The 21,128-nt window shown below is 40.9% G+C and overlaps 1 protein-coding gene across 4 annotated transcripts in view; it reads left to right on the top strand.

Moving 5' to 3' along the window:
• The window catches only part of CTNNA3 (catenin alpha 3), a 766,319-nt gene that overhangs the window by 428,471 nt on the left and 316,720 nt on the right, over positions 1–21,128 (top strand). The gene's annotated exons all lie outside the window — the stretch shown is intronic.

Genomic DNA, 21,128 nt, shown 5'->3' with positions numbered 1-21,128 from the left:
CCTCTCTGGGGAGCTCATTCCATAGGTGGGGCGCCACTGCAGAGAAGGCCCTCCTGCAGGTACTCACCCTCCTAATATCATTCACAGAGGGTTCCCGGAGAAGGGCATCTGTTGCTGATCTCAAGGGGCGGGAGGGCATATATGGACGCAAGCGTTCCTTTAGATACCCAGGGTCCAAGCCGTTGAGGGCTTTATAGGTCATAACCATTGAAGGGAGAAGCAATGTCACCTCCTTCCTTGTGACCCAGTGTGGGAAGGTGCCATAATGGAGCGGCTGACCCACCACAAGCACAATGTGGGAAGGGACACTTTCTTACTTTGTTGCTTGCCTCTTTGTCATGAAGCATCAATCTTCTCTGTTTATCCTTTTTTCTTTCCCCCCACTTGAAGCTGTTCTCTGCCACCTCTTTCCTTCCCCTGTCCATCTTATATTCATCTCCTGCACATCTCCTCCTGCTTCCTCTCCCGAATCCTAAGAGGAATACAAAACTCTGCACGGTGTGGGGTGGAAAACATTTTGCTCCCCTAATACTAGAACCCAGAGGGGTCATCCTGTGAAGCTGACAGTTGCTGGTGGGAGGTACAGGGCAGCTGGAAGGAGGCATTTCTTCATGCATTGTGTAGCCAAATGATGACATTCACTTCCATGTGCTGTAGCAAGGGCCACCCGCTGGGATATCTTTAAATGATAAGGTGCTGTGTCTCTTCATACGAGTTGCTGGGAAATGCCAGGAGGAGAATGCCATTGTCCTCATTTCCTGTTTGTGGGATGATGTAGGCAGTTGGTAGTTTGCCACTGTGTGAGTTCAGAGGACCTGATCCAGCATTACTTTTCTTATATTCTCGAAGAACTTAAGACCTGTCAAATAAAAACATGTCTAAGAAACTTCCACATGATGCAGGTAGCATGTCATCACAATTTTTGTATATAGAATCAATTGTGTTTTGTGGCCCATCCTGTATCATTTTTCTGTTTTGTGTTATATCCTAAGTAAGCAAGACACTTAATAATTAAGCCCTGATAGCTGCTATGTTGTGATACTAAGCAAAAAGCTTGATCCCCTGCACGTACTTGTTGGATTGCTTAGTTAAGCTCCTAATAAAAGTTTTATAGTCTCAAATGTATTGTGTAGATAAAAACTTGGAGACCCAGCAAGGTTAGTGCTCGGTAACGGCGAACGCTGCATAGATTTCAGATGCAGCTTAATGCATGTTGCTTGCCGTCTTCTGCATTCTGTTGCTCTGTAATGCAGGAAGAGGTCCACTTAATGATTTGTCCTGTGACTTATTAGCAATACGAATGCCAGACGGCAGGAGCCAGGATTCTCCTTATCCACTTCAAGCATTCAAAACCACAGACAGTCTGTTTGCAAAATAGCCTGTTATTGTCAAGCATAGCTAGCAAGCTACAGCAATGGGAAGAGTAGACCTTGCATGAATAGAGTGGTTAGTTGACTGCAAACCAGAAGCCACTTTTGAAATCTGCCTTTCAGTCATGGCGGACTACACCTCTCTGGATGGGTCCACCATTAGAAGGGCCAGGCTTTGAGGCCCTCTAATGGGGTAGCTGCTCTATTCCAACACTCCTTCATGGGGTCAAAGATCAGGCAGGACCCGCTCTCATCTTCCACCTCTCCTTTATCACCCCATCTCTCCCAAGCCCTGCCTGTTCCCATGGTCTGTCTGACAATTTGGGGGCAGTGGCCTTGGGACAGCCTCACCTTCCTCTGTCCCCTCAATTCCCCCTCCCCCCATCTCCTAGTCCTTGCCAGCCTCATCGGCCTCACACTATCCTTGGAAAGCGGGCCAAAAGTAACTCTCTCATCCATTCCCAACATCAGGGTAACAAACAGTGCAGTACCTTTTGTACTCTTTAATTTCTGGAGTGCTGAAATTGAAAAATGAGGGACAAGAACCTGTCAGAGATGCTTTCATGACCTTACAACCATAGCACAAGCCAGTTATATTTTTAAAAATTCTACCTAAATGGTCCAGAATGCTTTGGAATTGAGAGCTGAAATTATCCAGACTCTTCTATTTCCACTGAGATGCTGTCTGTAGTTATATTTAAATTGCATTTGAAGTGGGGTGGGTAGTAAAAACGGGAAGCTCTCTTGCTCCTCTCCATTTGATGGTATCAGAGGAGGAAGCAGGAATAGATGAGTCAGTCTATTTCCAGAATGTATCATTTTCATATATATTCATTTGTAAGTCCCTTCCACAGCATTTCCATGCAAAGCTTATAGGATTTCTAAAGCTGCAAGGACATTTACATTTAAATCTACATTTAAATTCCTGTTTTGAACATACTTTCTTACAAAATAATTTCTCCATGTATTCTCTATCAAAATCCACATTTGGATGCTTATTTTGAACAATGAATAATTGCCACCTTATGACAATATTTGGAGAAGGAGGATCCAAAGGTTAACAGAAGTTCTGACCAGCACAGCGGTCCAGAGGGTGGGGGTCAGGCCAGTTCATTTTGGAATTCACAAATTCCTCAAGCATTGCAGGTATAGCTGGACTTTTCCTTTCCGGTGGTCCCACTTCCTGGCTAGGGTCACAGGTATTTAGTGTGCCATTTCTACTGGAAAGCTACCTATTTGTAGGGACAGCCTCCTGGTTTCAGGATGTTTAATGTGTACCTCTGTAATGCACATTTGATAAATCACAGGCAGATCATGGTTTGTATGTTTGAAGGACATTGGATGCCATACATTTGATTGCTTCTCTGCATATATAGTGTAATTATAACCTCCCTGTTATTCACTGCATCCTGGTGCTTACCAGGCAAAAGACTGAAGAATTTTGAATATGATTGTTTGGGATTTATTATGAGATAATTATATGTCTTGAATACAATAAACAGGGAATTGCAGTTTGCGAAGGCAAAGGTTCTGCTTTGCACATAGATTGCTCCAGCAGGAAGTCTGTGTTGGAAATGGGAAGAGGTATTTACAATATCAATGACAACTCCTCTCAGTGGTTTCCATTTTTGCCCAAGCATGCAAGTTCCATTTAAATCTCAACAATGGGACCTTAGAGAATGAAGCCATTCATTTGAATTTACTCTGAATGTGAAATGTTATTTGAGCAAAGCCAGATTGTCTGCTGCCTTGACCGAAGCGGTACGGTGATTTGAGAAGCACGCACCATTCTAATGGGCCAATGGTCTTCCTCAATGTATAGTTTGAAGAAAAGCTGTGCTATTTCATTCCCTGGAATAAAGGAATAAAATAGTTCCAGACCTGAACAATGGAGAGAACCAGTTAATTCCTAGATTTATGGCTTGTTGTTGAAAGCAGCAATGTTATGTCAAGGAGAAATGTATTTTAGACGTTCTCCAGGCTTATTCCAGGTAGGCTTATAATAGGTGAGTAACACATAGCATTCCCTGTCCCCATCTATTATTTTATTCTTATGGTTCTGTGAAAAAGCTTGGGTTGAAAGGCAAATGTGCTGCTTGTATGCCTGGTGCTTCTATCTAGAAGTGTGTAAAAATGGTCCCTTGAAATTTGCTATCCTATTTCAGGGCTGAGAAATTTGGGGATCAATTCAACTGAGCTTAACGTTCTCTATTGGCCCCTAGTGCCTGGGGGTATGTGAGTTCTTCCTATTACCTAGCATCCCCCTTCTCATATTTGTGTGATCCAGAATCCACAAATCCTAGTCTTTCTGGTAGACACTGGCAAGTATATTTGGATAATGTGTTTTGGATAATGGTGAGTATATCTGGCATCACGTTTCCCACAGGGCAATAGCATAATTCAGCAAGTTGTCTCTTACTACATGATGCAAAACATTAATATGTTTGGTGCATGTGCTTTTTGTTCCTGATGGAGTTGTGTGCCAAGTCCCCTGTTGCAGGGCTTGTAAATTCAAGGCGACAGACTGTTTCTTCCCTACCACCCTACCTTCTTACTACCCACTCTTAGAAACCCCTTTCAGTTGCTCTTTCCAACCATTGCTCCTGAGCCTCTTTGATTTATCTTTCTTCTCCTTACCCTCAACTTCTGGTTTTCAGGCTTTTCTTCAATGCTTCTGGCCTCTCTCCTCCTCCTGAGTCCTTGAGCCATTTAAAGAGCCCCTGCCCTGATTCACAAAGGTTGGCTACTGTGGCTGGGCAATCAAGAAGACCCAGGGGATTGCAGTGTCCCAGTGACTCCTGCCAGAGCTCAATCCTAACCCATCTCGGCTTTTAACATATAGCTGGAAGAGGATGACTCTTGGAGGTGGCTAGTACCTCCTTGAGGCAGTAGTCCCAGCTACCCTGAAGGAGGCAGTTGGCAGATCACTCCTTAAAGTGTTTATTGGTTGTTTTATTTAATATGTATAGCTGTAGGTTAGTCACTAATACTAGTTTCTTAGGGAAGGTGCTTGAGATGGTGATGGTCACTTAGGCCTTGTATGGAAACATCAGCTGGAATGTTCAGTAGATGCATCTAGAACAGAGGAGAGCAGAAAGCAGATTTCCAGCAGATTTGGACTTCAGCTTTCCACATTCCTGACCATTAACTGTGCTGCGCATCTGGAGCTCTACCTTCTGCCCTTTCCTTATCAAGAACAACAGGCTGAAATTTCTTGCAGGTCTGTATAGAAGAAATCCTACATTAGAAGTAAGAACTGTTAGAAGGGCTGAAGTGATCTACAGAAGCTTTATATGAAGGAAAGCATGGAAATAGAGCATTTGGTATTAGAGGGCATAAATACAGGCTGACGCCAGTTTGGAAGAAGGGTGACACATTTCTTCATTGGTGCTTCAATACTGAGAAGGCTAACGTTTTTGAACTACAAGCTGGGTGCATGAGTGTAAATAAGCGAAGTCATGAGATATGGTGACTTGCTTATCTGATGGTGAGATCCTGTTGCAGAGGCAAAGAGGAGGAAAGAAGTGTGTGGAAGGGCTTAGGAGAAAGTAACCGATGGACTTAACATAAAGAGGAAGGAACCAGGCTAGCCACAGCTAATGCAGCACACTTCTTATCACCCACTGGTGTCTTGAAGCATGTTGAATTGTTCCCATTATCCAAAAGAACAACTCTGATTTTAGTGGCCTGCAAGTTGATGATAGACTATGTGATCAGATTTTTCATGGCCCTGCAGTGAAGACTCTACTTGGCCAAAACTCTTCTGGTCCCCACATCTTTAGTGCCATTTTTCTTGGTAGAAAGACAGGGTGTGCACCTAATGAATCAAAATGATTCCTGTGTTTTTAAATAAAGCAAAGTAGAATCAACTTAGTTTGGTTCACAATGGGAAAAGTGCTTCTTGAGTCAAGGTGCCCCAACATTCTGTTTTGCACACTATTCCTCTGCTCTACCTGTCATTATGAAAGTGATTAGACAAAAGAATCAGTTCTTCGTATAATTCATTCAGCCAGCTCCAGCTCTCCCGTTACTCAACTCAACTTCAAGCTAGGTATGCTTACATTCTGATTTGTCCATTTATGTGCAGCCTTTATTACATAGGAACAAAGATGAACAACTAAAGCTTTTCTAGTTTCAGTGTGTCTGAGAAAGATGTTGCAGCAGGCGCCGGAATGTCAATCAATCCACAGTTGCAGGCATGGCAGATGGTGCACCCAGTAGACAAAGACACTTCAAAAGTTGGACTGACCTATGAAATGTCATATTAACATTATGGTATGGCTGCCTCTAAGTTGCACATAAATTTGCATGATTGAAGGCTACTGATTGCCTTCTTTTTCCTGTTAAGAAAAGATCCAGATGATTCAACAAAACAGCGGGGAATCAGTATGACACACCATATTATGTAGATTTGCTGTATTTAAGCAGCCTGGCTTGTTTTCTGGAACGTATACAGCTTGTTCTGTTTGGCAGTTGTTGCCAAAGGGGTCCCACTAAAGCCCATGAATTACTTTGTTGGATCAGGCTGGGCCATACAAGAGCTGAAACGGGTTGTGTACAGAAGGGCAGTGACCAGCAAAGTCACATCAAAACATCAGAGACCTACTATCTGAATGGGCATTTCTGACTGCTAAAAAATCCCCATTGTATTGATTGATTGAGATCCGAAACTGATGAGGGAGGATGTGCATTTTATCTTAATGTAAGTTTCCACAAGCAAAACCACATTGAAACTAAAACAACAAAAAAGGAAATAAGTATTCACATAGATTTGAATATATTGATTTAAATTAATAGATTTTATATTATCTGTATTAGATTTCTCTTCCACTTTTTTCCAATGAACTCAAAGCAGCTTACATAATTCTCCTTCTCTGGTTCTCAACATTATCCCTACAACAACAAACTTGTGAGATAGGTTGGGCTGAGGGTCTGTGGCTAGCCCAAAGTCACCCAGTTTATTCTACGGCTGTGTGGGGACTGGAACCCAAGCCACTACATTACATTGGTTCTCACACCACACTGTCTCTTTCCAAAGATATGAAGTGTGTGTTTGTGTATTTCACTTTTTAGAGAAAAATAGAGAAGAAAAGCTCCAAAGCCAAACTATGTGTCAGTGCATAAATAGTGTCTGGTTTGGGCTGGTTTAAGTAAGCTCAGAAGGATCTTTGTACTTTTGTTTTCCTTTGAACAACAGTCCTTTTACCTTTCAAGCTGCCTTTGAAAGTCCCCTCAAGTTTTCCTTGTAGGACAGGGGACTATCAACAAAATACATACTTAAAGCCCCATTTAGATGTCCAGGACTAGTTGTACTTCAGTCATATTTGATACCTTCTTACTCGGTTTTTGGGCTCAGGGCAGGCTACTGCTATTTGATCTAATGCAACTCTAGGGCTGACTGACGGTTCATAATTAGGTGGGGATGGTTTACTTTGTTTATGCTCTGGGTCAGTTTCACACATGTTCGTTCATCCCTCAGTTCTTACCGTGACGTCCATCTACAATTTGGTCCAGACATGGGGGGTTCCCAAGAGGACCTCAGAGTACTTTTTCTTGGAGAATTTACTCAGAAATGACCCCAGGAAAAGGTCTTTCTAGGAAATGGACACCAGCATACTAACAATCTCCCCAGAGGTCAGCCTCTTACCATTTGTACTTTTCTTTACATGCCATAAAAGTGCCTGAGCCAAATACCACTGCACCAAGCAAACTAAATTTTAAATTTGGTATGTTTTTGTGCCAGCCAATGTGACATTGGGGTCACACATTTATACTTTTTCAGTATAAATTCCTCCACTTTGCAGTTCTGTATGACCAAATAACATTTTCTTACTGAAAACCAGAACAACCTATGACAAAAAGTAAAAACAAAATCTATTGATTTTTACCACTGGGGTGTTTTTAAATTATAAATCCTTGGTAATGTCAGAATAAAAAATAATGTTCCAGTGGTTTATCCAATATTAGTCTTACTTCAGTTTCATTTCAGTTGGTCTACTCTAAGTTGGACTAACTTTGGGTGCCTATGATGCCACCCTCTCCCAAAAAAAGGACATGTAAAATGGACCACCTCTGACACAATACGCTTGCTGGGTTTGGGGGATGCTTTAACTGGATTTGTTGTTGTTGTTAGTTGCGAAGTTGTGTCCAACCCATCGCAACCCCATGGACAACATTCCTCCAGGCTCTCCTGTCCTCCTCCACCTCTTGGAGTCCACCCAAGCTCACACCCACCACCCCAGTGACTCCATCTAGCCACCTCATCCTCTGCCGTCCCCTTCTTCTTTTGCCGTCTATTGTTCCCAGCATTAGGCTCTTCTCCAGGGAGTCCTTCCTTCTCATTAGGTGGCCAAAGTATTTGAGTTTCATCTTCGGGATTTGCCCTTCTAAAAAGCAGTCAGGGTTGATCTCCTCTTGGATTAACTGAATTAGGTTACATTATAATTTAGGCTTGGGCTCCTCAAACTGATTTTTGTAAGTTTCTTTTATGTGTCTGGGTCAGGGTTTTAAAAAACTGCACACACAAAAATCACATTATAAAAAAGTGTATTAGGCAAACAGCTAAGAGTCCTATTTCAACATTCAGGAGGATGTGAAAACTGAAAGATAACAGTGTTGCAGCTTGCTTATTAGTTTGGGAAATGCGAATCCAGTTAGTTTGTTCAAAATGTGAACTGCATAGAATTCCTGATTACCCTGTGCATAAAAAGCTTTATTGCTAAGGCATTGATTAATGGAGGAAGGCTAACACATTGCAGTTCACAGATCTTGTGAATACGACCTGTTTGTGATCCTGACCATGAGCAGGAATGCAAAAGGGCAATGCAGTGTAGTGGTTAGATTGCTGGACTGGGGCTTGGGAGACCCAGGTTCTAGTCCACAGCCAGCCAAGAAGATCACTGGATTACTTTTGGCCAAGTATTGACTCTCATCTAGCTTACCCCACAGGGTTGCTGTGAGGTTTAAATAGAGAGGAGGAAGGCAATATAACAGGGATGGCCAAACTGAGGCCCATGAGCTACATGCGGCTTTCTGAGTTTATTTGGCAGCCTGTTGCCATTGCCAGCTGAATGCTACAAGCAGGTGTCTGTGGGTGGTGGCAAAGACCTGACATTTACCATCTGTAGCTCTTCCGTTGAGCATGTCTGGCAATAAAGGATGTCCTGGTTTTTCTGCAAGATGAAAAAAGGCAGGATTATAAATGCACCAAGAATTAAACATGGTAAATATTGCTTGAGAATTTTCCACAATTTTCCAAGTTGTGTTTGTATTAGAAAATGCCCATATGCATAAGTATGTCCTTCCTAAAATCTGCTTTTGCATATGTGTACACTTTTGAAAGGGAAAATGTGCTTTTCCAAAAACTGCATTTTTTTTTCTGTTGGGGAAGCAAAACACACTTTGGGCTGGGAACTGCATATTTCTAGCCCAATTTATGCAATCTGGAGCTGATTTATTAGATTTGTGTTGTTCTTTTTCTTGTTGTAGCATCGAACAGGAGAATCATAAACCAAATTTAAACAAGGACTTGTTGATGGCAGCAATTGCAATCGTGGGTTCAGATATCTCACAAGACCATCCCCGTTACAGTTTTGTTAACCTGAGCACACAAAGGAATATACAATGTGCAATTTACACAATTGTTTATTAATCCAGGATTCCTGGTTCATCATTACATGTGAATGCTCTCAGTGCAAGCACTTGAAGTCTTTGGATGGGCTCTCCTAGATATCTCTGGGGATACTTTCTACTAGTTGCCATTCTATTTCTGTTCAAATGAGGACACTCAGCAGTCTGGGGCTGTGTACTCTCCAACTTTTCTGCAGTAGGGACAGGTGTGTACTTGTGTATTACATCAAGAATCACTGCTTGAGCCACCTGTCTTCAACAGACATTGCCCTGAGCAGTACTTAAAAGTAGATTTGATACATTTTAACTGAGTCCAAAGTTTGAAGAAATGTGAAGTCTAGCAGGTAGTGAAATACTGTTCTTCTCATTAGTCTGAGAGGTGCTGCTCAGGTCATTTTATTTGTGAATCTGCAGTGATAAAATTCCTCAAGCATGTGTTCGTAGTTCACAGCCTCAGTAGTAGCAAAGACTAGCTTAGGTCTCATGTAGTTTCATTAAGAATGGAACATGTCTAACCTCTAAGAGGTTTGTATTCTTAAGACTATAAACCTCAGAAGAATAACACCATGTAATGAGTTCATCTTGTGAAACTTTTCACATTATAAAGTGTTTTGTCAGGTTGAAATAATGAGCCTTGTATTAGCTTTCTTTATAATGCTTATAAACATTCTCTTATGTTCCCCTTATTCCTTCCCTTGAATAGTAATTTTAGTGTAAAGTGTGAGGAGCCCTTGTAAAAATGTTTTAGCATCCTTTTAAACTGCATGAAGACCAAACCGTGAATTCTAGGGTAGGTCTGTCTCTCTCTCTCTCTCTCTCTCTCTCTCTCTCTCTCTCTCTCTCTCTCTCTCTCTCTCTCTCTCTCTCTCTCTCTCTCTCTCTCTCCAATTATTATTTCTTTTAATCTACCTGATGAATATATCTTTTTAAATACGTTATAAGGAACTAGCACTTTCTGATTCCCTGCAGTGTTTCCACAGTAGCTGCAGGATAATCCTTGCACCTGGTGTCTCCAACCATAACACCAATAAAATTAAAGGAACTGAGACGGTAAGAATATGAGTGGAAAAAAATAATGGCATCTTTATAAGGAAGTCAATTGGTGACTCATAAATTATATGAATAAATAGCTTATTTGCAGAGCTTTTGTCCAAGTAATTTTCAACTATTTATTTATTTATTTATTTATTTATTTATTTATTTATTTATTTAGGAGACTTCTGTGCCGCCCCATTCGCTGAAGCCTCGGGGTGGCTCACATCCATAAATAAACTTCCATAGAATAATATAAATGAACAGTATAAATTAAGTCACCCTGGCCAAAGAATAAAACGAATAAATACTATTAACAATTAAAATGACATTTGAATAAAAAGGTCTTCACCTGGCACCGAAAAACAAATTACTACTACTACCTTATTTTGTGAACAGCATCCTGTATTACAAATGCCTCAACGGGGGTACTTGTCCAATGTTATCAGGAGATTAAAATTTGTAGATCTGTGCAAGAATTTTGGAATGGCTGTGCAAACATTACAAGCACTTTGTAAAGGTTGTTTGTGTTTGCCTCACAAGGACTTCAGAATATGACTTTCTGTTTTAACTATCAAAGGAAAATCTCTCTCGTGTATGTATTATGAATGTCAGTCCTGTCATATATGGTGCAAAGTTTAACTGTGCCGTACTGAACGTAGCTGTGTCATTTTCATGCCAGGTCCAGATATTCTGTATGTGTGTGTCAGCTAGCCATACCCAACTGGAGTTAATATATGGCAATGTGATGATAGAAATTTTAGTCGGCTTATAGTATTCCATGTAGAAGGATCAGATCTGAGCCTGAGAAGGTCTCTTCCCAGCTGTATGAGGATCCCAGTTTTGTGATACAGTGGCTTGCCGAAACTTTATGAATTTGATCGGACAGCTTATCTGTGACAAGATGCTTGATAATCAGTGTTTGGGATGTGACAAAATTGATTGAGAGATGGATGGACAATTTGTGGCCCTACACTGATGACAGCTGATGGGAGCTGTAGACCACAAATCTAGAGTGCCATGCACCAAGATTTCCTCCTTTCACACATTCAAGGCAACAGACCATTTTTAGCCAAAGCTCTTTATTCCCCTCTGGGGAATAAAGTGTCTCTGGGCTTGCACAGAGTGGTTTGTTGAGAACAATCTAAATAACTGCTTTTGGAAACCCTCCGTTTGATTATGTCTGGGCCCTTCTGAAGAGCCTGTTTGGAAGTGAGCCTGTCTCTTTGCTATCCACTAGTTGGTGTTCCCCCCTCTCCTGGTGTCACAGGGTCAAGAGTCATTCAAGAATTGTCTGGCTCTGGGAACCCCTCTTGCATGCCCCCACCCAACATCTTGTGCATATTGGCCATTCTCAGAAATGTCTGAGCACTTGGGATAAGCAGTGCTTCTCTCATGTCAAAGTCCTGAGCTCCGCATTCCCAAGCTCCCTCTGCCTCCTCCCTTGCACCCTCTTTTTTGGAATTCCGATTGGCATGACACATGCCAGAAACATCTGCCACCCTTATTCCCAGCATAGATGGCTGCAAGTTGTCTACCCCAATCCAGAGCATATTCCAAAAAACAAGCAAACAAATTTGAGGTCACTCAAGAGATGGGCCACGGAGTTAATACGCTTACTGTGAGGGGTTTCTGGATCACAGTGCCAACTAAGAGGCTGTGTGAAATTCTGTGCTCCTAAATCAACACCTGTATTTCTGAACTGATTCTCCTGTTGTTGGTCAGATGTCTGAATTATGCGGACAAGCAAAGCTGACGTCATGTTAGCATGAGGGACAAGCAGAAACACACAGCAGAGAGATGGATAGGGTGGGTAGATGTGAAAATAGGGTTGTTGTGAATGTATTAAGGCTACGGTCAGCAGTTTTGGAAATGAATAGTTCTAGGTGAAACTCCCAGACGATTTCAGAAAATACCTCTTGTTTTAGCACAGCATGACACATATGAGAAAACACTGGTGCTCGCTTCATCTTGTGCAGTCTCCGTAGGTTTGCAAAAGGAATGCTCCATAAAGAGCTCCCAGTTTCCCCCAGTAATATAACATAATTATAGTGCTGCTGGATGTTTTGATCTAATTGTGATCAGCACAGTATAAAGCTGTCTAAAAGTCTGGAATCCCTTATCTGCCAACCTTTCACAAGACAGCCACACTCCTAGTTCTGATAGCTTAATTTAAAATGTTCTTTCATGGAGCCTTCACAAAAACTTTCCATGCCTTAAAATAGTTTGCTTTTTCTCTCAGCATATTTTTGACAATAAAATCATAGCACATTTTGTTTACTGTGACTCTGTATTTGTAAGAGAAGGTCCAGCACATGGAGGGGATATGTTCTGATCCTGGTTGAAGTGATATGACCTGTTTAATTTAGCAAGGGACAAGTGGCACTTTCAGTAATTGTATATGAAAAGCAATCTCTCACTTCAGTGTAATAGCCAATCTCTTCTTTCCCATGAGGCCATCTCTGCCTGAATTCTCTTTCTAATGGGCAGAAACAGCACACTTACATTCCCCCAAAAAGTAAAATAAAAGCTTTGCCTAAGGCACATGATTAATTCCAATATGCAGAAATGGTTGGTCTCTCTTTTCTCCCCCCTTTTAAAACTTTCCTGTTTCCCGGTATTGTAGTTACAATGGTCTTTGTGCAATCCTTATGAAATACATTTAATATTTAATTAATATTTAATATTAATTAAATTAATATTTAATGGTGTGTGAGCTGGTGACTGTCTGCGATGCTATTCATCTGGTTGTTCCCAGAAGTTTCCCATATGAGTGGGATCCACACAACCAGTGTCATACTTGCACACCTCCTGTGTCACAGTTCCACAGTGCCAATGAAAACAGGTATATGTGACTCCTGTAACTTGTCTTTAAATTGTCAGGATGTAAGGATTTTGTTTCAGTGTCATGCAGAAAAGAAAAAAATGGCCCTGATTTTGGGGGTAAGTTTGGGCCCACTTATAGACACTGATAGGGATGTATGAAAACCGAGAAATCAGGCTCGTTGGAGCTCTACATATTTCCTAACCACTTCTGAATTGTTGATCAGAAGTGGGCTGAGATGGGCTTCTTTGCAAACATCCGTCTGTAACAGAGACCTTCACTTGCACATATTTCGATTGCCAGTGGAATTTGCACAAAGAAAGGCCTGGCAACCGCATGGCTCCAGCATGCTATGCACAGAATTGGTCAATTTCCAGAGCACCATAATAGGTGCAGATTTGTTGCTCCTGCAGATGCTAATTTGCATAAATTACATCAGCAATCAAAGATGGGAAAATTGCAGGCCATCCTGGAGAGTAGTCTGTGAGCTCATCCGACGAACACTACACTGAGTCAGCCCAGATTTTAGGATCGGTTGGGGTTAAGGTTGCATTAAGGTTGGGAAAGCCTAGGCCCCTATACAATTTCAGGGACTTGGAGATACCATCAACTGGGGAGAAAAAATATTATGTCCGGGTATTAGAATGGGGATAAAACTTCACCCTGGGCTTAATGTTGAGGAAAACCTAGGTCTGTCTGCATGCCCAGGATTAACAAGTGGACCAGATTGGGCTGCAAAGCGAGCGGCCAACAAGAACACAGAGGAATTTGGGTGCCACGTGGCCTGATGTGAACTGGTCTGCTAGTCTCAGGTGCAGTGGGAGTTGCCGTCGTATTAGCAGTGTCAGAGTAAAGTACAACTGACAGTTTGGTCAGCTTCCACAATGTCTGGTTTTGCAATGCGTGTGTAAGTGCTGCCTAGTCTGCATTAGCTCTTTGCTGAAAAATTGCACCATCTGATTTTCCAACTATACTCATTTGATTTGATCAGAGGAAGTGCTTTTGAAAGGAAGGAACAGATAATGTTGGGTAAATTCTCATGTGTTGGGTTTGGGGCTTCAGTGCTTACCTTACTTAGGCCCTGGTAGAAGAATCAGTGCTGTTTTTCAAGTCTCCAGCAAGTTACAGCTTTCTTGGGTTTCCACACTCCCAGAGGAAGACTTTATGGGGTAATTCCTCCCATAGGTCCCCCCGCTCACACACACATTAGATACCGGCAGCCTGGAAGTCTGCAGAGCAGTTGAGATATATACAATACCAAAGAAAGAGGAAGGGAAAAAAGCATAGCACTGTTGGCCTTCTCACAGTAAGGTCAAAAACATGAAATGATGAAATGCCCCAAAAGTGAAGCAGAAAGATGGAAGCCTTTTGAGAGGGAAAGAAAACTGTTAGAAATTAGAGGACATCTTTTGGCAGGATATAAGCTCCACCTTTTTCCTGGATCTGGGCAAGCACTGCAAACTCCCCATGCCCCCGTACCTCCTACAGGGCTCTCAGGGACAGAATTATACTGTAAACATCTGTGTTAGATGCATGGCACATCAATAGTCATTCCTCAGAAATGTAACATTTGGAAAGACCCTAAAAAGTTCTGAAATTTTTATTTTTTATTTTTTAGCCCCTAAAGATAAAAGATTACTTGTTTTTGACAACCTGATTTTGTTTTTTGTTTTTTTCATGCCCTAGAAGTGATGGTGAACCTTTTAGAGACCAAGTGCCCAAACTCCAACCCAAAACCTACTTATTTATCGCAAAGTGCCAACACTGCAATAAAACCTGAATCCTTGCTCTTGTTTTCATAAATTCTTTACAAGCAACTGAATATGATGCTGCAGATTCAAATATGCCAGCGGGACAGCACAACATTGAAAGAATCTTAGTCTCTTAATTAGAACATCTCTTTGCTAAATCTTAGATATTAAATTTCAATTTTAAATAAGAAAACTCAAAGCTAAAATCTTACGTTAATAAAAACAAATGTATTACAAGTCACAGCCAGTCCAAGCAAATATACATTTATCCTTGGCAGCACACTGGCCGGCCATGCGAAAGCTCGGACAAGCCACGGCTAATGAGTTGGCGCTCATGACGTCATTGCCTGGCACCGCTACTCCTTTCCGAGCATGCGCATGGCCCCTGTGTGTGCTGTTATCCAATGCTCGGCTGCTGGGGCGATGCTGGGGCGACTTGGCTCGCATGCTGACAGAGAGGGCTCTGCATGCCCGCTGCGGCATGCATGCCAGAGGTTCGCCACCACTGCCCTAGAAGGTCCCAAGGCCATCACAGAAACTGCAAACTGGGGTCAGTTTTCCCACACTGTTGCTTCTGTTGTCACTTGCAATGGCAGTGCAAAGAACAATAATGAAAACACCCCAAGCCATTAAGGCAGAAAGAAAGAAGCTGTCATTGCTCTATCTGTGAAAAACCAGAGAAGTTTCCCTGTGGAAAAGTTTAGTGAAATTTCTTCTCCAATTTCTCTGCCCAGAAATAGGGTGCAGAATTTTGAGAGGCCATTCGTGCTTTGCCCTAATTCTCTTGTATCTTCTATTAAGCCAGCTGGCCCCAACACTCTATTATGGTTTTATCTCTTTCTATGGCTGCACATATATGTGACCATATATGTTTAATAAGAATTGTAATAATAGAGAAATAAAAACTAGAGCTGTTTGCAGCTCTGGCATATTGGAAACATCTGTCTAAGAGTGTTCTAAAGGTGACCTTTTTTTGTTGACTTTGCAATAGCTGCCCTGGAGAACTGAAGCAATGGAAAGATAAGTGTGCGTTGTTAATTCTTCTCACGGTTACTCTAAAATTGCTACCGTACTAACTCCCCTGGAACAGACATTGCTGTGAAATGAAAACAGCATTTGGGCTATAGTCTCTCTGGTTTGAAAATTAATTAGCTTTCCTAGATTACGTATGCTAGTCTGTTTCATGGAGAACTCTGTACTTACAGCTATGAATTCTTCCTTTGACAGGGTGGTGGGTGGAAGAACAGCCTGCCCTCAAAGGGTGGTGAATCTGAGAAAAGTCCTCAAGGGCTCTTAGGGGAACCCCCCCCCCCTTTTTTAGCACTCCTGTTGTTGTTCTAGTTCAGTCCTGTTCCACCTGGTGCCCTCCAGATGGGCAGCCCTTTCCCATGCTTGCTGAGAATTACGGGACTTGCAATCCATCCCACCTGGAACTTGGGGAAGGCTGGACTCCTTGCTCAATGAATAGAGCTTATTCAGCTCTTTGGTCTCCCAGGCTGGTAGGAGTGGTGAAGAAGATGGGATGAGAGGTGGTGTGCAGGTGAAACGAATCTGTCCAAACATAGAGGAGAATCCATTTTAAAGCCTGCATTCGATGGTGAGAGTGATGAAGGAACAACACTACACTCATCATCTCCTCACCATACTATCCAGCAGAATGGTTCCCCAACTGGACCATGTGCCCAACCAAAACTCCTTTGAAAACAGGATCATTTGTAAAGCAGGGCTGGAAAGCCGTTTGAAATAGATCTCAAGAACGTCTGTCATTTAAGACTGGCCAATTGCAAATACTCTCCTTCTGAGACAAAGGGTTTGTTTACACCTGGTGATTACTGGGATATTCAGGACACTTTGGCCTGACAATGTCTTTAAAGATCCAAGAGCTGTTTGGTTTGATGCTTGAGCTTGGAACTCTCTCCAGGGAGTTCGTGATGCCTGCTTTGGTATTTTTTTCCTCATGAAAGTCTTTTAATTTTTGCTGGCTGTTTAGATCTGCTGACTTTAATTGTTGACTTTCTCCCCTTTCTTCTCTGAAAACTTTTTGTAAGTTATCTCCATCCAGTTTACACATGCTGATTTTAATTACGTTCTGCATTTGGTATTTTTTGTGCTGTCCTGCTTAATTGTGTGTTAATGTTTTTAGGGTTTAAAGAAAATTTATTGTTTGTAAGGTTTTAATTTGGTGTAATCGCTCTGAGAATTCTTTCTGGATTGAAAAGAAAGGTATCAAATTGGATAAAATAAATTCATAATTATACTCAGTTATAGTCATCAGGATATCTTTTCAGTTTCAATAAATACAAGCATTTGTAACTACACCAGGTAGGCTGCTAAGGCTGTAGTTGATCTAGACACTTTGTTATGAGATGATAATTAACCCTTCAAGCTAGGTTGTAAAACAACAACAACATGTTATGGGGCAATTTTGTATCTATTTAACTGTCTATTTATTTGTTTCATTTCTAACTGCCTTGGGGTTGAAGGTCTCTGGGGAGTTCATGACAATCAAAAACCATAAAACTCAGCAAGATGTAATCTAAAATAAAACTTTTTAAAGTTTCAAGCTACTGCATAGCACCAAAGAAAGAACTGTCAGCAAAGTAAAGACATTTCAAAAGCAAGAGAAACCGGGAGTGGGGATCCTCTAAGGGATGTCAGAGAAGTCTGTGACAGACTCAAATGTGTTTTGATGTCAGCCAGACCTGACTGACTTTCCCTGAGTCACGTGGATTGCATGAACTTACAGATCATTTTAAACTTTCAATAATTTATGCAAATTGACTTGTAGGAAATTATGAGAAGTAAATACTGGCCCTGAAGAATGCACGTTTCATCCCATTGAAAAAGCATGAAAGTGTATATATTTGGGGGCTGCATATTTTGGGGAAGGATTTGTCCAGTGTTCCTAAGTGCAAGTTTGCACAAGTGCTCGTTTGCACAAATATGTACAATGCATTTGTGCAAAATCTGATTCCACCCATGAGCACTTGAGCAGATGACAGAATGAAAAATTGCACAGTGCAGGTGGAAGGGCTTTGGTTAAACATGTCCAGCCAGAACACTGACAATATTATTGAAGTGGGGAGAAATTCCTTAGGCTACAGTTCCAACTGGAAGGTGGCTGAGGCTCATCAGGAAGTGATGTAATTGCTGCTCTGCTGATGGAGTTGGAGGCATGTAGGTGGGCTCACATACTTCCAGAAGTTTCTCCGGCACCCACCCTCCCCTGTGCTGTTGGTGTACTAACCATGGTGTTCTGCCGACACAGCAGTGAAAAATGGAGTGTGTTTGGGTGGGATATGGAGACACAATCTCCTGCTGCATTGACATCACACTTGGGGGAGGAGCCAGGTTCAAGCATCCTAGATTTGGACCTGAATCTAGCATCCCCCATCAGTGAAATCTATTCAGCTTAGTACTCATACAGTCAGAAATTGAGGTAGTGACAGATTTTATTTTCCTGGGCTCCAAGATCACCACAGACAGGGATTGCAGCCAAGAAATTAAAAGATGCTTGCTCCTTGGGAGGAAAGCTATGGCAAATCTAGACAGCATACTAAAAAGCAGAGACATCACCCTGCTGACAAAAGTGTGTATAGTCAACACTGGTTTTCCCAGTTGCAATGCATGGCTGTGAAAGCTGGACCATAAGGAAGTCTGAGCACTGAAGAATTGAGGCCTTTGAATAGTGGTGCTGGCAGACACTCCTGCGAGTTCCTTGGACAGCAAGGCGATCAAACTGGTCAGTCCTAGAGGAGATCAACCCTGACTGCTCTTTAGAAGGCCAGATCCTGAAGATGAAACTCAAATACTTTGGCCACCTAATGAGAAGGAAGGACTCCCTGGAGAAGAGTCTAATGCTGGGAACAATAGATGGCAAAAGAAGAAGGGGACGGCAGAGGATGAGGTGGCTGGATGGAGTCACTGAAGCAGTTGGTGTGAGCTTGACTGGACTCCGAGAGATGCTGGAGGACAGGAAGGCCTGGAGGAATGTTGTCCATGGGGTCACGATGGGTTGGACACAACTTCGCGACTAACAACAATAAAGTCAGAGGCTTAATGTGAAAAATAATGAGATGTGGGGAGGGGAAAATTGACATTTCTAGGTGGAGTTTTCTGCTCTGCTGTTCCTTTGCTCTTCTACAAAACTTGGGAGCAAATATGCTTACATTTGCATGTGAAGTGGGGCAAGGGTGATGGAGGGGTGAGGCTTGTGATTTCGTGGCAAAAATAGTGCAGGAGTGACCCAGATCACCCACCCTCAGAATCTACGTGTATCCAAAGCTTATTTTTCAGTACCTTTCAAGAGCAGGATATGTGAACAATCAGCAGTTTAATACCATGTATAACTGGACAGGTCCACATAAACTTTCAGAGTACTCCAAGCTGCACAAACTTCAAACAGATAACATTGGTAACAGAAGCATTTGTTTGTTTGTCTTTGTTTCACGGAATTTCAAAAAAAGAAAATAGTTCACAGGTGCTGATGTGTTGCTCAAAATAGCTTCGAATGAGAGCAAAGCTCTGAGCAGTATCCAGTGATGTCTTTTCAAAATTTAAGTACCACTTGAAGTCCTGACAAATCATTCCATGGCACAAGTAGTTGGGCACCATACTTTGCAAGCAGTTGCAGGAGCATAATGTGGCGATGTAATTTTAGTCGGAGTCTCCTCTTGTGCATAATTTAGGATCTAATTTCTGCTAGTGCAATGCCATTTTCACAAGTGAAATGCTACAGTTGGCGGCTGCCTATTGTTCCCACATTTCCAATAGCCGAGATAAACTTTTTCCAAAATTAAAATTGGAGATGCACTTCCAGTAAAACATTGCACACAGGATTGTGTTGATAAATGTCAACATTTATTAAATGACTGACATCTGTCCCGGTCACCAATTGCCTTAGCATCATTGTGGCTTTGGGACTGTGGGGTTGTATTCAGTGTGCTTATGAAATGAAGAGGCCAATGCATGTTTAGGCAGAAGTCTGTGCTTTTTTCCCTTTTATTTTTGGTTTAAACCTGCATAGGAGTAAATTTAAAGTTATGATATCTAGAATTATTAAGTATTTAGGTATTAATATTAGTAAAAAGTTAGAATGTTTAAAAAAGAATAATTTTGACAAGTTGAAAAATGAAATAAAAATGAATGCATTTTGGAACATTGGGTTATCTTGGTTTGGTAGAATAGTGTTAGGTAAAATTAAAATATTACTTAAGATCAATTTTTTAATGATGTTACTGATCAAGATAACAAAGAGTTAAAAGAATGGCAAGATATGGTAAGTTTTGTAATGCGAATTAAAGAAGTGAGGATAAATTTTAAAAAGATGACATAGATCACAAAAGATAGAAGGATTGGGTATACCTAATGTAAAGTTATATAGCAAATCATGTGAGGCATACACCAGATATTATATTACAACCCAACATGGTAATAGATATCATTACAATATTAGAATTTTTTCATTTAGAAAGATTCTTGACCTACCTTTTTTCAAATGTGATAATAACAATATATTTTAAAAGGTAGAACATTTCCTTACAAATATATTACAAATTTGGAATGAGTATAAGGAAAAGTTAATGCCATCAATCTCACCATTATGCTCACTTACTGGATTAGAGGGGTTCCCACTGAATTTGAGAGAGACTTTAGGGAAAACATTAAAGAATAAACTAGATTAAAAGATTGGTTAGAGAAAATGAATAAAAATGGGGAGATAAAAGCAATACTAGAAAAGGAGAAAATATAATGTGATCCAGTCAGTGTTGGACTAGAGAATGGATAAAGGAAAAAAGTTAGATTCAGGGATTATACTAAATTTTGAAGATATAATTATAGAAAAGAAAAGCAAGATAATATACAATTGAAAAGGATAGTAAGTAAAATTTATAAGAGAGCTAGAAGAACAGGATCAATATGATTCACTTAAAGCAACATGGGAAACAAATTTGAGGAAGAACATCCGTAATGAAGAATGGGAAAATATTTGGAAGTAGGTATTAAAATGTCAGTAAGAATAAAATTGTAGGGAATTGTATGGAAGTGGTACTTAACTCCAATGAAGTTATAGATAATACATATTCCAATTTATGTTGGAAATGTGGTCATGGAGTGGGTACATATTTTCATATATGGTGGGAATATGAATATATAATGAAGTTTTAGAAGCAAGTTTTAAAAGAAAGTAGTAAATATTCATTTTAAATATTGAAATATGCCTGGAGATCATGTTAGTTTCAATATTTGATAAGAAACAATGGAGTTGGAATAATAAAGGATCAATTACAATTTAATAACTGCTTCAGGATTGATCATAACTAAGAAATAGAAAGTAAAATATGGGTATCAATTCTGTGATTGGTACAGACAAGTTTGGAATATAGCTATTAATGATAAATTAACTTGGGATATTAAAGTGAGAAAAGGACACTTTTCCAAAGAAAAAAGAAGTTTAATTTGTTTTGGGATGCATTTATTGAACATGTATTTAAAAAAGGGAAAGGATTTGAAACGTCAAAA

Source organism: Varanus komodoensis, unplaced genomic scaffold, assembly GCF_004798865.1.
Source record: "Varanus komodoensis strain SLA01 unplaced genomic scaffold, ASM479886v1 scaffold11, whole genome shotgun sequence".
Lineage (NCBI taxonomy): Eukaryota > Metazoa > Chordata > Lepidosauria > Squamata > Varanidae > Varanus > Varanus komodoensis.
This window is presented reverse-complemented; position numbering and strand designations above follow the sequence as displayed.